The 16511-nt window shown below is 40.5% G+C and overlaps 1 protein-coding gene across 12 annotated transcripts in view; it reads right to left on the bottom strand.

Annotated features, from left to right (window-relative positions):
• The window catches only part of pard3ab (par-3 family cell polarity regulator alpha, b), a 245257-nt gene that overhangs the window by 167911 nt on the left and 60835 nt on the right, over window positions 1-16511 (bottom strand). The gene's annotated exons all lie outside the window — the stretch shown is intronic.

Here is a 16511-nt window from a genome sequence, read left to right as displayed (position 1 = left end):
CACATAGCAAAAATATAGCAGTACTGTGGCTAACACAGCAACAGTAAATTCTCAGGGAAACTTGTGTGCAACTGTAGAAATCACAGCATGGAATACTAGAGCAGTTATGAACTAATTCAGGTGAATCAGTTTAATCCAACTTTATTTACACACTGTAAAATCACAATAACAATGAGATAATATGTGTTAAGCAGATTTGCCAAACGCTGTCCTTCGATACTTTTATCAACTTGTATCCCCTTTCTTGCACTTAGATTCCTTTATATACTCAAAAACTAACAATTACTGAAGAGCAAATTACAGTGGAAAGTGTGAGTCAGCCCACTTTTCAGCAGTCACTTTCAGCTCGTAAATCATCATCATAACTCTGGCTAGAACAATATGCTGGCAGCGGGGCCAGAGAGAGGAAACCAGAGGTTTCTCAAAGGGGAATTAATCCTCACGGATGTGTGTTGGGGAGAGGATTGAATTTAGCAAGACACAGTCACCGCTTGTGCCACATCAGCAATTGCCCATTTTTATTTCATCGAAATTCCCCAGGCTTTTGCGGTGCGACCGTCCAAAAGTTACACTTGCCTTAGTTCTGGCTATCAACTCCAAAACATAAATCTTTCCAAGTTGAGCCTCCATCTATCGAGCGTTTGATTTATTCCCCCGTCACATAAAATAACATCAAGTCATTACAGTTTCACACAGAATTATATTACATCAACAGACCGCATTTTCCCTCATGTCAAGCTCCACATTGCATATCCTCTGTTCTTTCATAAGATTTATTTAATCTAAACTGTATATATCAATAAACGCAGACGCATAAAACGAAAGTGAGCTCGACTGATTATTTGAGCAGAGGGGAAATTATGCTTGTCATACACACTGCAAATGACGAGACGTTGGATCCTGACACGATACCAAATGTGTCACTGAAATTATAAATGAAAGACAGGATTAAAAATGGTGATAAAACTGATTATTTTTATTATTAGTGATTTTCATTTTAACAAATTCTCTCTTTATGTGTTAACTCTCTAATGCATGGGCACTGCTCGTCAAATTACAAGCAGACACTGGTATCTTAGATTGTTATCTACTTTCACAGGTCCCAGTTTGCGTTTATGTTCTGCTGGTTTGGTGCACTGACAGTCCAGAATGAAGCTAAAGACTAAAAATGTAATAACGTATGAAAGGAATTGAAATTTTTCAGATATAAATATTGGTAGAAGGCTATTTCAAGCCAAAATCAAAGAGCTCAAACGTTTCTTTTTAGTTATTCTTCGCCATCAAAGATTACCCTGATTCTGGGAATCAAAACCTTTCAGTTCTTTGGCTTGCACTATACCAGTTTCAGACCAGGAAGTAAGAGGGCAAAAAGGACAACGTCAGCAAAATGAAGGAAGTAACCGCTAAACTTTCACCTACACAGCTGTGTAATCCAAAGCATGTCGTCCCGACTCTCCTCTCAGGTCAAGAAACAGCAGCCTGGAACAAATTTTCTTGGTTACACACTTTATGTTGAAAGTGCGAGGTTGCAACAGGCCTTTTCCCAAAAGCAACAGCCATCAAAGCCCTCACCATCAGCTAGCCAGAGCCAAAACCCACACGGTGCAGACAGGCAGTGACCAATGTTACTCCTGGGTCAGTATACCACAGTATTTATGAGAGGAGTTTAGTTTCAAAATGAGATATCTAGCGATGCGGGAAAAGACGAGACACACCATCAGTTTTAAAGAATGGTTGCAACTTAAAACCTCAGATGACAGTATGATAAAACTCCAAGTTTTTAAAAGATGAACTTTAGATCATTTCTTATTTGAAAATAGATATTTACTTTAAATATTTAAAAATGAAGCACATACTTATTTTGTCATTACATCCATTTCTTTCACTCATGAAATCTGAGGTTTGGGAAACAGGAGGAACACGACTCTTGACAGGTTCATTAGGTAAAAGCAGGAAACCGACTGTACATTATGTCTTTCTTTAGAACCCTAAAAAAGGTGAAAACGCTGTGACAAGAGTTATGGTTACATGGTTTCTGCTACATCAGTAACATATACATGAAGGCGGCGAGAGCAATTTATCAAAAGTAGGGAAAGAAGACGTTTGACTTGTAAACTGAGAGGTTCGTGAAAGTTTTTAATGTAGCTGGTGGTGGAAAGCTGTACGGCGAGGTCATATAAAAAGGTACATTATCACATATCTGGTAGGATATATGGTATTTTCCTCAGCTTTTATTAAAAAAAGGAAAAGCATGTGGCTTAAAACACAGCCTCTGGTATGAATCCGAGACCTTTAGAACCAACTGGAACAGTAAAGACAGTCTTATTTCCCAGGACATTAAATACTGAAAATAGGGAGAACTGAGTGAAAATGGGGATGACGATGGTGGGGAATCTGGTAGGGAGTTAGGCCCCGATTATGAGATGTATTTGATGGTCTCGGAAAGGCAAATGCCGTTCGGTCTGCCTTCGCCACAGGATGTCTGTGGATGCAGATGGGATGTGCCAGGGGAACTGTACAGTAGTCACGGAGCGACAAAGAGTTAGCTGTTCCAAGCTGCTAAAAGTAAATCAGGTGACCTTGTTAAGAATAAGAATAAGAATCCTTTATTATCATTATGGGTTCACAGAATAAAAAATGTTAGATTACTTTCCCCAAATACATACTGTTGGCAGAAAGCTCACAAAAATGTTGTTTTTGTAATAGCTAGAAGCAAAAATCATTGGCAAAACTGAAATTTGATTAGTATCTAGCATCTGTGCCTGACTAATCAGTTTAGGGCAATATACAGAGGAGCCTGTCACTTCTAACTTGTCACGTACGGGTGCACGTAAACGAACCTCTTGGCATCACATATAAACACCAAGCTGCTCATAGTGTCTAAACCTAACCAATTCCGGTTTGTTCAAAGCTCCCACACACGACACAAATGATGGCCTTCCTCAACTACAACCTCCTGAGACTCCTAACGTAGCTTCTGTAGCTCTTTCAACAAGGACCGCTGAGGAATAGTGCATCAACGCAGGGACGACATCCTCCAATTAAAACACAGTGGAAAGTCTCATGTATCACAATGAGTCCTATCTCACTTTGTGTGTAATAAATCTATCCTCCAAAAATATATATTTCTATTAAAAACGTCATAACTGACATCAGAGTACACTTGCTTTTCTAAAGCTTCCCTTTCAACACATCGCTGTCCTTGGAGCATTAAATGTGTATTCAGAGCCACTACTAGATTCTTGCATTAACTTCACAATGCAGTTAATGCAAGAAGTGCTGGATATAAAAGTGTTTAGTTATTCTGAAACACTCCTTCACAGTCACCAGATATCACTCTAATCCACTCACATCTACAAGGTTCAGAAACACAAATTTAAGACTTTGTGGGAAATCACTGGAGAAGAGCTCCCTGAGACTAGAGGAAGTTTTGTAAAGCAGATTCGAAGCGTGCACTATGAACGAAACAAATACGAAACACGTTTACTGCCCACAAACGCCACTTTTCCCTACATACTTTTACTTTGTTTTCTCGACAGTGTGCAATCCTTAATTACTTAAGTCTGCGTAAAATAGCGTAAAGTTCAAGATGTCTGATTGTTTAAAACTTTCTCTTGCTTTTTAATTTAATTTGACTCATTTTTGTACTCAGAAAAGAGTGTTGCAACAATTAGTCTTTGTGGAAAAGTGTTAATCTGAGCAGCACAAGCCAAAGGGGCAGTGGTTTGGATGTGTGACTGATGTGACTAAGATTAGCTGAGGTTGCCAGACGAGCAATGCAACCCCAAACTCCCACAGAGACTGGGTGAGCTCAGACAGAGCACGCAGTAACCTTGACCTCAATGAGTTTCACAAAAAACACACAAAGGAGAAGGAGATGTATTAAACACAGGGGAAGGAGACCCGACACTGACCAGGTGCGAGCCAACCTTCCCAAACCTTTCAAACATCCACTCCAAAAAACACCTTCGTGCCGTTTCGTTCATTCAGTTTCTCATTCAAAACTCAATCTGACACAAAAACACATTCATTTGTGAGAAAGCACACATTTAGGATTACTGTGTAATAGAACTGGGGACAGCTCAGACCAGTGTGAAACAATCCCAGTCACACTGATGACCTACTATCCATTTCACTTTAATCCAGACAATAGAAAACATGTGGGGGGAAAGCAGTGTGCAGCCTGAGTCGAGGCCAAACGGACAAATGAAAACGGCAATCAGGCAGAGCCAGGAGGGAGTGAGGGAGCGAGGCACTGAAGGTAATTCATTCTCCAAAATGAGAGCAGGGCTGAGCTGTGACTCGTATTCCCTGAAAGATACTCCCCTAGTACACCGCTTTTTACTCAACTCAAGTTCTACTGAACTTTGGCCACATGTACGGAAACAGTACTTGCAAAATATTTACTTTGCATAGCCATATACTTTTATCTTTGATTTCTTTTCTTAAATATAAACTTGAAGACAGGTTTTGGAAGACATTTGTCTTCTGATCTGATCTGAAGCATTGAGGTTTAATGGCAAGGAGGAAAGACATTAACAACAATGAAACAATTGTTGCTGCCCATCAATCAGGGAAGGATCATAAGGCCATTTCCAAACAATTTGGAGTCCATTATCCACATGTGAAAAACACTTAAGACAGTTGCTAATTATCCCTGGATTGGCAAATTCACCCCATTGGCAGACTGTGAGATACTCAGATAAACTGGAAAAAAACTCAAGAGCTACAACTCAGACTCTGCAGGCCTCGGTTAGCACGTAAAATATTAAAGTTCATGGCTTGTTTGGAAAGGTTATGGCGTTATGGAACAGTATTCTTTGGACAGACAAGACCAAAGTCAAGGTGCATGGACATCATGCACAGTGTCATGTTTGGCAAAACACCAAAGAACATATCAGCACAAACACCTAATACCAACCATCAAGCACAGTGATGGTGAAAAAGGAAAGAATCAAGGTGTTGCAATGACCCAGTCATGTCCAGACCTCAACCTGACTGAAATGCTGTTGTTTATAGAAGCCAAGCAGGTATAGAAGCAGGTGACCCACATAAGGCTTCTCCAAAGGCTCAGGTTTAAACCTCCCATTCTCTCCACTAATATGGCTTAGACATTTTAGCCAGGCTGCTGGAGAGGACAGTCCATCCATTAGTCAAACCTCAGAGGAGAAACAGTGTGGCTGCAGTGATGCTGCTGCCGTACCAGTCAGTGTTCTTTATTGCTGTATTTAAATCACTTTGGTGAAAACGTATTGCCCCTCCAAATTCATTTCAGTAATTACTTAATGAATACCTACAAACTAGTTATTTATGACTCAATTATTTGATGTATTATTCTTTTACAATCATTTAAATCTGGTTATATGAAATAAAAGATTTTTTCTATCGACTCCCACCGTGGAGTTTTATTTCAGGCTCATCTTCTCTTGTCAAATTAGAGAAGCCTTGTTCTCAACTGAGCCCCATCTGCTCATTCACTTACCTGCGACAACTAAACTGACTATTCTGGATATCTGAGCTTTAAAAAAAACAACAACACAGAGTGCGGACAGTCTTTCAGCTGGGTGAGAAGTGTGTTTAATTTAAGCTGCTGAAAGCTGATAGATGTTGATACAGCACAAAAAAAGAAAGAAAAAAAAAATCCAAGTGAATAGAAACACACAGACCATTTCCTATGGCCAAAAACCTGATACTGCACGCTGAACCCATTACTGAAACCTCTGTAAGAGTTAAATATCCTCTGGTTTGGTGGGTAGAGCAAAATACATCTATCGGCATGAGCACAGCTTCGTTTCTCATTGAGGCTGCCCGCTCTAAAAACAAAATAATCTCCATCATCATCAACTTATCACTCATGTCATTGACTGCTTTATATACGTTGTATTCACACTTAGCCAATTTAGAATCACCAACTCCTTAACATTCATGTCTTAGAACTGTGAGAGGACCCCAGAGTAAGGCTGCACCACCACTCTGACAAGTTTGGTGTATATACACTAACAGCAGGCAGATTCTGGTGTTCACTGTAAACTACAGACTGCAGGAGGAGTTCCTTCTATTTCAATATTACTGGAAGTACAAACTAGCCCTGACCACTTCTTCAAACTTAAAATCATTTTGTAACAAATATATACATAAATTCAGTTGTTAGATATCTAAACATTCAGTCCCCACTAACATTCTTACCCAAACTGGCCTACTTTTTTTAAAATCAGCTGTCCAGGACTAAAAGGTTTTGGATCTTGAAATCATGTTTTCTGATATGAAATCCCCACACAGTTGTACCGAGCTCGGAGGCCGTTTCTGCAGAATAAACCTTGTGAGCTATGGACAGTTTTTCACACAGCAGCTTCAGGGCCGAACTGTGTGGTGATCCGTCTCTATCATTTCAGTTACCAGAGTAAACAACCCAGACAAGCCAGTGCTGCTGGCTAAAAGAAAATATACAAAATAGCACAAGGAAAATCGGTTAGTCTGCTCAGCAATGCTCACTGATATATTGTGCACTGTATCTGGTGAACCAGTTGTATATTTGTAAAGTAACCACGACTGATCGTTTTAGCTCTTACCTTTGTGAGCCTAAAGGAAAGGTCACTCCATTTTTAAGCTCAACATAAATTTTTGGAACTCACGTTAGACTAAATAACAAGTAGAAAACCAAGCCTGAACCGAGCACACCCCAGCCTAACATATCCTTGTGAAACCTGATCTGACGGAGATGGCACCGACACACTTTACGTCCTGTATTGATCACCACTCCTGCCATCAAACAGAGAGATAAGGAGATAAAGATGAGGCTGAAAAGCAAACGGGGACTCCTTTAATTGAACGGCCACACAATTGTGTGTGCGTGTGTGTGTGTGTGTGTGTGTGTGCGCGCGTGCGTGCGTGCGTAGATAAGCTGGTTCTGGGTTCTGGGTTGAGGGGGGTGTAAGCTAGCAAACTAATGAGCACCATACATCACATGCTATCACTGTTAATCACACTTAGGGCTATATTTAGCCATTTAGCTTTAATTACCCGTTTTCCATAGAGGTAATCAGTACTTAGTAGGGAACACGTAGCAGGCGATACTGAGTCTAGGTCTGTGTGTGGACGTTTACGTTTATAGGTGTGTTTTAAGTAAGACAATCTACATGAAAATAAGAGCTCTTGGGAGGAACCTGTGGCTCTCACCATAAACTCATAAAGCTAACAGGTCATCTTAGGTTTCAGTGCCACAGTCCTTGCAATTGCTTTGGTTGCTAGATGGTTGCAACAGTCGCCAAAAATCTTCATGAAAGGCGCTCACTTGTGTGAAAACTTTGCTTTAAGAAGAGTGTATTTTACTTTGAAACCAAATGGTGTCCATTTCCTGTGTTGCACTTTTCACAGTTTCATTACTGCTTAGTGAGTAATTTGCAAATATTTACAGACAAGTTGGCGTCTCCCACTCACCCTACAGCAACTTGCAACCGCAAGGAGGTGTTTGGTACTGTACAGTATCCCACTTGCTTGCTGTTGTTATCACCTAGTAAGCAAACGTCTAGCATCCACTTGTTAATCAGTTGTAGAGTAGACACTTTTCCCACACTTATAGCACATATTTACACACCAGTGGTTGCAGGGATCACCAACAGGTCTCTAGCAGCACCTGGATGATGCTTTAGCAGTAATTTCACGACGACTCCAAGCAACCTTGAGCAACCAACTGGTCAGGGAATACACATTTTTGGCATCATGAACAGTGGTTGTCAGATGGACCTCCGGTTAAAAACTCATGAACTATGGCTACAGAAATCAAAACACCAATCACTTACAGCCAACCAGTTACTTACACTTACTTACAACTACTTTGAGATTACATAAAAAGGTCTAAATTCAAATTTGAAAGACATTAATAGACATTCCTTGTTTATGTTTTGCTGTGATGGCTTCCATTTTCATGAGAAAACACATTTCTTCAACTTAAACAACGGCTTTTCCCCTTTAGCTGACAAAAAAAAAAAAAAATGTGTAAAGTGTAGAACAAAGGTCTTACTTTTCCTCCATGTGCCTATTTCACGATAACAAACGTGTTATTCATTTTACTCCCATTACGTAATATGAGAAACAGACAGCACACTTACTGGATGTGTCCTGAAAAAAAGAGAAGTAAACAGGTGACTCTAGGGCTGTTCAATATAACGATATATATCGGATGACGATATAAAAACATCTATCATTTCATTTTACACTATCGTTTGTATCGTGGTGTCGCAAAATAAACTGTTTACGGCAATATTTTTTCACCGTTTTGATGGTCACTGTAGTGGCTATATTAATTTCTTAAAGTTCTCTCTTTCTCTTATATTTAATATAACCACACTACAGACGGACTAGCGCCTGTTTTTATGCGTTGTCGTTAGCAACAACGACAGTAACACCATTGCGTGTCCGCGTGTTTATGTACCACATAAACATTTCACAATAAAGCTCAAGATCCTGTTGAGACTTTTCAAAATAAACTGAATCACTGAAAGAGCAGATTATTTAAGGATGAGAAGTAAAAAAAGAGCCGCCAGGTGCTAAAAAATAAACCTTAGACTCAAACGTTAGAACAGGCTGTTCCGTGTAACAAATACTCACAAAGAAAACCTCGGCTGCTACAACTTATGTCTAAAAATGTATTGCTTCATGCATCGGTTAAAACACTCGACTCCAGCTACATGACGCACAGCTGGAAACACTTCACGCAAGTCGAGCTGCCTGAGATTCACAGAAAATGTTACATTTTTGTGATTTATATCGTTATCGGGACGATAGAGGTCTTATATCGGGATATGAGATTTTGGTCATATTGCACAGCCCTAGGTGACTCAGGTACAACAAAGGTTTTTTGTTTTTTTTTTTTGTTTTTTTAAAAAGGGGGTAAAAAAAAAAAAAATGGCTGCATAAGATGTAAAAATGTAGATGCAAAACACAAAGAAAGAGAAGTGTGAGGAAAGAAAAAAAGAATACGTTTGGATGGAAGAAGCTAGAGAGGGGAGAAAAGGAAGAAAAAGGAAGGAATAGATAAGAAAAGGACAAGGAGCAAGGAGATGATGGGGTTAGCAGAAGAATGAAGAGGAAGTGGGTGAAAGGAGGAAAGAGGCGAGACCAATCGTCCATGAGAAAGACTCGTCGGAAATAGCACAAGCTCTCACGATGGAGCCGACGGTGCTTTAAACTAAGCTGTTTCTTCACAGAGCCTGGCTGAGATGCTCAGAACACAGCGAACTGGACAGCTTCCTTTCTCTCTTTGCCGGGAATTATTCTGTCACTCCCTTGGCCTGGACAAGTGGTGCTGGGAGAAGTGTTAGTGTAGCATGAGCGAAATCAGCGTGTGTGTGAGTGTGTGAGAGAGAAAGAGATTGCAGCAACACAGCTGGCAAGCCTCACGCTGGCTCGAGTGGTGGGGCATTTTCTGTTGCACAATGAAACAGCCATCAGCGAAAGGGAACCCACTCTTTTTTTTAGCAATAAATCAGCTGAGGTAAAGAAGGTGGGAAGTGATGGGAGGCAGGGGGAGGAAAAAGAGGGGGGGTTGATGGGAGATTTCAACATCCTTTCTGCCATTCAGAGACACACACACACACACTTGGAAAAAAGAAAAAAAAAGACAGACTCTATTGCCTGTATTAAGCATATACTTTATAAGAGACCTTTCAAGTTTTAAAAGCCTAAAGAGAAGTCCAAACACATCGCATGGCAGCAGCAAAGGAAATTACTTGTTCACACATAAAGCTAACACACTAATGGGGCTACAACTATTTCTGATGAACACGCATTAGAGTCTTGTAAATATTGTTTTTGGGGGCTGTCCATATTTGGATGAGAGGTTGAAATGCCACATCATCAGCCAACACTGGAGCTAGCTTGTTTATCAATGTGAATCCGTGCACGGTCCCTAAGCACACACACACGCACCTGCAATAAATGCAATACCAGAGTATCACTGAAAAACCAGAGTAAACTTCTTGTGCATGCTGCACCTAGCAGGCCACACATTTTTCCAGATATCTGCAGTAAAAATGCTCCAAAATCTCAAACACAAAGGAGAGGTCCGAACTCTTTTTAATGTTATGTTTGCAATAATTTTCTGCTTAACAGAAAACCGCAGTCTAATACTGAAAAGCTTCAACGACAATTCTTCCCTAGTTGTCTGCTTTCTCTCTTTCTGGTTGGTGTAAGATTTTTGGGGGGAGTTTTTACTGCAAATATGGTAAAAATTACATTCACCCATGTGAGAAGGTGCACTAGTGAGAATAGGGGGGAAAGAAACTAGCATGACCATCAGTATGCATCAGCCTAATGACTCCCACTGAGCCGAAATGAATCCAGTGCAAACAAATTACATCAATAACGAAAACACAGAGGGTAAGGGTTATCTTGGTTCAGTTTTCATTTACAGTGCTGTGAAAAAGCATTGTAATATTTTCTTTTGCTTCATGAGATTTAATCAAAAGGCTCTACAACTTCAAACATTATGATAAATAAATGAACAAAAGGAGCTCTGCATTAGCTCAAAGAACCATTTATATTAATGACAGCAGTGCCTGTAAATTAAACTGATGTTCTTCATGTTTGCCTGTGTTTGCACTCAGTCGCTAAAAGACTACAAGACTGTGCTGCTGTGTTGCACTACTGTACTTGCACATATTGTACAGTATAATGATATTCCTGGGCATATTTATTTGTTACATTGTATTTTACAAAGCTAAGAAAGCAATCTCAAAGTTGAGCCTGATGTTGCCTTCCTAATAAAAGACTGGTAGATTAAATTGGAGCAACCCAACTCAATCTAAAGAGCTTAGAAAGAAAAGCGTCTGGACTTTAAGTTCTTGAAGACGTTTCACCTCTCATCTGAGAAGCATCTTCAGTTCTAGGTGGAGAGTCCCAGATTTAAATCCTAGGGGAGTGTCCCTCAAGGGGGTCATGAACCCCTTAACGATCCTCTACCTAATCACACGAGCCAAGGTGTGAAAATGGGTGTAGGTCACAATCAGCCAAGGTTTCAGGTGAACCCGCTGTGAAACCTAGCCCCACCCCATTTGATTTCCTGAGTTCAAAAGGCCCAGGATGTGAGTGGGCGTTAAGAAGTCTGGGAAGGGATCTCAAAACTGGATTATAGATGGCAGACAGTTGGTTTCATAAACCATCGCCTCTGTTCAAAGATGGTCGCTCACAGTGGACATAGATGGCTTCTTTCACTCTTCTTTCAAACCACCTGTCTTCTCTGTCCAAAATGTGAACATTGGCGTCCTCAAAAAAGTGACCTTTGTACTTTAGATGCAGATGGACTGCCGAGTCTTGTCCCATGGAGGTGGCTCTTCTATGCTGTGCCGTGCGTTTATGAAGTGGCTGTTTGGTCTCTCCAATGTAGAGCTCTGAGCATTCCTCGCTACACTGTACAGACACAACCCAACTCGCTATTTTTTAAATGAGTGTGTTAACTTGGAGGACGACCCTGGACCCTTTCGTAATGAGACACTGGACTGGATGAGCACCTTTTCTTCTAACCTGCTCCTACACAGGCTACTTTACCCCAAACCTGTTCTCCAAGTCCATGGAGAAATATATTTGTTGCACTCTGCTACACTTACACATACTGTTGTTCATAAAGCCTGCAAGTACTACATGGTAGAATTCCAAGAACTACACCAATATAATCTCTGAAGACATCATTAAAAGAATATTTGCAGAACAACTATTACCCCTGAGCTGTGTGGGCAGTAACCCATCATAAATAAAGTCCAGATCTGTATAAGAGCAGCCCCGGTGGGAATGAAAGTGCTAATACTAAACATGTTAGTGCCCTTGAAAAATCTGCAGAAACACTTTGTGTTATGGAGGATTTAGGGATACTTTCAAACTGCGTGCCTGTCATTAGACGGCATCTGCGACTTTATGCGCACATATGTCTGTCCAAGGATTTGAAACCTCAAGATGTAAGACTGACCCACATATGCAGCCGTTCTCCAGCCAGGCGGAGGTCTCGTAAGCCTTGCTGTAATTGAGGGCCAAGGGAGCACCTCGGGAGTGACGGTCGTTTAATGAGAAATTATAGTTGTGCTGATGCTTTCAGAAAACCTGACTCCATTTGATAGTAATTACATCTCATATGGTTTCATTACGCAAGCTCCTTATTTGGATTAGGAAATATTACAACTGAAATAGGAGAGGATAAACTCTGCTGGGATTAACACTCATCTGAGACCCGAGACCCCCACAGCCCCTTAGCAACCCCCAACACACACACAACCTCATTTTTGTGTGCGTTTGTAAGGGAATTCGCTGGTCATTAATACATAAATAATACCGTGACCTTATATGAATCATCTTCGCTTTGTCAATTTGCTCAAATTACAGTGATTAGTGCCATTACAGAAGAACAGGACTAACATAACTAAGTGTCTCCAAGGTGGTGATCACACTAGATTAGCCTTGATGCATACGCAACTGGCTCCGGCGGGTTCGAAGGATTTTGTGCACTCTTGATATTTCCCATCTACTTCTTCCTGAAAACTGCATTTCTTAGAAGCTGTTTAAGCTAAAAGAAAGGTACAACTGTGAGTGGGTAAGTGCTCAGTCCACAGCACAGTGCAGGCTGCGAGCAAAATGAAGAAAAGTCCTGCAGATTCTGTTCTGGACCAACTGAAGTAATACTATATAAAATGAATATATTTCATGTAGGGCTGTGCGATATGACCAAAATCTCATATCCCGACATAAGACATTTATCGTCCAGACAACGATACATATAACTTAAATTTTACATTTTCTGTACATTCTGTGAACCTCTCATCTTCACCGGCCATGCTGGTATTCTCTGCGCCTGCATCCACGTGGTGACTGTAAAAACTCATGTTTTTATTTGAGGTAATTTGTTTGATGCATATTCTGAAATTTGATGTTTGAGAATAATGTATTTTGTCATCATTTCAGTTTATTTTGAAAAACCTCAACAGGATCTTCAGCTTTATTGTGAAAGGTTTGTGGAAAATAAACGAGCGGACGGTGGAGCCACACGCTGGGTTTACCGTCGTTGTTGCTAACGACAGCACGTAAAACAGCCGCTTGTCCGTCCATAGTGTGGTTATTTTAAATATAAGAGGAAGAGAGAACTTTGAGAAATTAATATAACCACTGCAGCGAGGATCAAAACGATGAAAAAAATATTCCCGTAAACAGTTTATTTTGCGACACCGCGAAACAAATGATAGCGTAAGATGAAATGATATATATCTATATCTGATATATATCTTTATATCGAACAGCCCTAGTTTCATGACAGTTTTTATTTGTCAGTTAATCGTCTTATTTGATTGCTTAAATACTAACAGTTAAATATAAGTTACATGTTTTGTGCTTGTTTTTAAAACACTTTACCTATTGAGCCAGTCAGTAAAGGTAGAAGCAACTTCAATTATAAATTATCAGCTGAATTGTATTATAGTATTGTATATCGCATCGTATTATGAATACTAGGTGTGTTATAAAACGTGCATGCTTTGGTCTGAATTCAACTTAAAGCTCATAAAAAGGGCCAGAAGCCTCCAACTCAGTGACTGCTTCAACCTTTATTTCACTTGGGAGGCCTTTCTGGGTCAGTCTAACTGCTTTTATGACCACTGTTGACAATGGGACACCTAAAGTTTGCATAGAGAATATTTCAGGCTGCGGCAGCTTTCCCATTACCACAGATAGTCCACTTGAGATTTGAAGTGCTTCTGCTAAGTCAGAGGTAAGAGCCAGTGGATTTGAGGTGCAGTGGTATTAGCCCTGCGAGTTTAGGCTTTAATCCAGGCCGAGGTAGCGCAGACGTCAAGGTTTTCCTCGAGTCTATCTCTTACACCCACACTCACTCTCAGGAGGAAACACACACCCCCACAAGTTAACTCTGTGCAAATTTATGAGTTCTAACCTGCATACACACCAACGCAGAAGTTAACTCTTACCTTAAAAGAACCCGAAGTTTCCTCATCTCTCTTTCTCACACACATACACCTCCCCAAACCCATCATCAAATCTCTTTGCCTTTCACCACCTCCATCCTCAGGAGAGGAGCCCCAGCACTGAAATCTAATTAAAGGCTCCATAAGCAGAGCTCAAATGAAACTGTCACATCAAAGTCGCAGCTGGGACGGAATGACACAAATCAATAAGATTGAGAGCTTCGGCAGATCCCCCTGCACCCCGGAGACTCCTGAGCAGACCTGGGCTGGGATTAGGCCAGTCAGACTCCACTCAGGTGGGAGGAGAAAGGGCTCTTCTTTGTCTATCTATTAGTTTCTATGTCTGCCCAACAAAATCCGGATTTAATTAAGAGTGTGACTTTGATTAGTTTCACCTTCTTCACCCTGAGCGCATTACAGAATCAGGTTCTGTGTCTTTTAAAGGTTATCTCTGCTCTACGACATTTTATTTCCAATTCTTCTCAAGTCACCCAGTTTACTTACTGTGTCGATAATAAACACACAATACATCCCTTGGTTTTGATGCTACAATGTACAGGGTTTAGGTAATAGTTTAGCCCACCTGACTCCCAACTCCTTGCGGTTGCACTTAAACACACTGAGTAAGCGCCTCCTTCCCACAGGCAGGTTTAGTGTTATGACTGGCCATATGCTGAGTTGGTTTCCTTTAATTTTGGTAAATAAACCGAACAAGTGAGTGAAAGTAAAACATAACTACAAACAACTGAAAGCAACAGGGAAAAAAAGTACATCCAAACTTTTGTCCACCCTCTAAAACAGGGGTAGGCAACGCAGGTTTTAGATGCGTCCTTGAGCCAACGCAGCTGATTTAAATGACTAAATGACCTCCTTAACATGTGTTGAGGTTTTCCAGAGGCCTGGTAATGACATAATCATTTGATTCAGGTGTGTTGACGCAGGGTGATATCTAAAACCTGCAGGGCACCGGCACTCCAGGCCTGAAGTTGCCTACCCCTGCTCTAAAATAAGGCCACTGTGTCATGGCCACCGACGTCCAAGATCACCTTTATTGGATCTTTGTGACGTCAGCCGAAGCTTTCAAGTAATATTTGACCCTGTGCGGCAAAAAGCATCAAGTTAAAAAAAAGAAATAAACGAAACAAAGCTTAGCATACTGCTACTAGCTTTTATTCTTATGTATATGTACATTTATATGTACATATGTAGAGTATTTTCACTCTACATATTTATCCCACTGTTCTGGGAGCGGCACTAGTCACAAGCTTGGATTTATAAAAATCTGGGTTTCTGACAAAGGATCCAAGTTAATATATTATAGCTCAATGTGAGTCACACTGTCTGTTCGCGTCACTGATCTATTTAAAAACCCCATACATTTTTCTGAGAACTGTGCAAATCTACTTGAGGGAGCCAAGTGGGAAACTTTATTTCTTCTAAAATAGATTGTTATACGGATTTTATTTATTTTACAAGCCTGCAAGATGAAGCGCATTACTTTTTAATAAGTGTGCAGCCATAACTTGCTGCTCCAGGTGTTGTTCCGAAAGTGGCCCAACTTTCAGTGTTTCCTTTTGCATAAATTCCCCACAAACTAGCACACTGTATCAGACAAAGCGCAGTATGAGGATGATGTTTTTGACAGAACTTCTAATGTAAACTGAATCCCGCATGCAGCAGGTTTCAGTGGACTGTTGTGGGAAGATTCAGAGGATTTACAGGTGAACTGGAACAACGGTTTAAAGAAGGGAGAACGACTTACCTGCATGGATGAAAGTCGAGAAGATATTGAAAGGAAAACATGAACACGAAAAAAAGAGAGAAAATACAAATGAGCTACTTCAGTAAGCCAGTGCACCTCTTATAACACACCCCTAAACCTTTCATCTACACTATAACTTAACTTAAAGCAACAACAAGGTGTTTGACACTTTCACATGTTTGGGGTGCAATTCTGCAATCCCCCCCCCCCCCCCGAATCCTACAGTTCACTAAGAGAGAGCCAAGAGATATTTCAGACAACATCAGCTTTTATTGGCCAGGATTTCATTCGTGCTGTGTGAACTAATCTCCCCCCACAGGCTTCAAACCTAATTATACGTTACACAATATCAAATCGCCAAACAACAAACGCATTGTTTCCATACAAAAACCAGTGGGTGCCAAACAGTCTACTCTTTTTCCCTCCCCCACTGTAATGATTTAATTTACAAGTAAAAAGACGAAACTACTTCTGCTGAAATACATCAACGCTCGTCTGGCATTTTTTCCCCTCACAACGAAACAAACCTTGTGATACGAGACGTGACGGTGCGATATTCAAATACAGGTTTTAACTGTGGTTTGAGGAGATTTGATTTCACCATTAAGAAAGTGTTGTGCAATTCAAGTGTGAGAGGTTAAATATGCATCTGAAAGCAATCCTCTTGACTTTAACGGTAGCTAAACAGCAGATTCCCATTTAATCTAACATTTTTCTCCAGTATCCCATGCTTTCCATACCACTTAGGGAATAAAAAGTACATTATCCCACTCTCTGCAAAGTAATGCTTGTCT

This window comes from Aulonocara sp. 'chitande type north' Nkhata Bay, linkage group LG18 (genome assembly GCF_057382095.1).
Source record: "Aulonocara sp. 'chitande type north' Nkhata Bay isolate Kocher_YH1m ecotype deep benthic linkage group LG18, A_spYH_male_GT1.1, whole genome shotgun sequence".
Classification (NCBI taxonomy): domain Eukaryota; kingdom Metazoa; phylum Chordata; class Actinopteri; order Cichliformes; family Cichlidae; genus Aulonocara; species Aulonocara sp. 'chitande type north' Nkhata Bay.
This window is presented reverse-complemented; position numbering and strand designations above follow the sequence as displayed.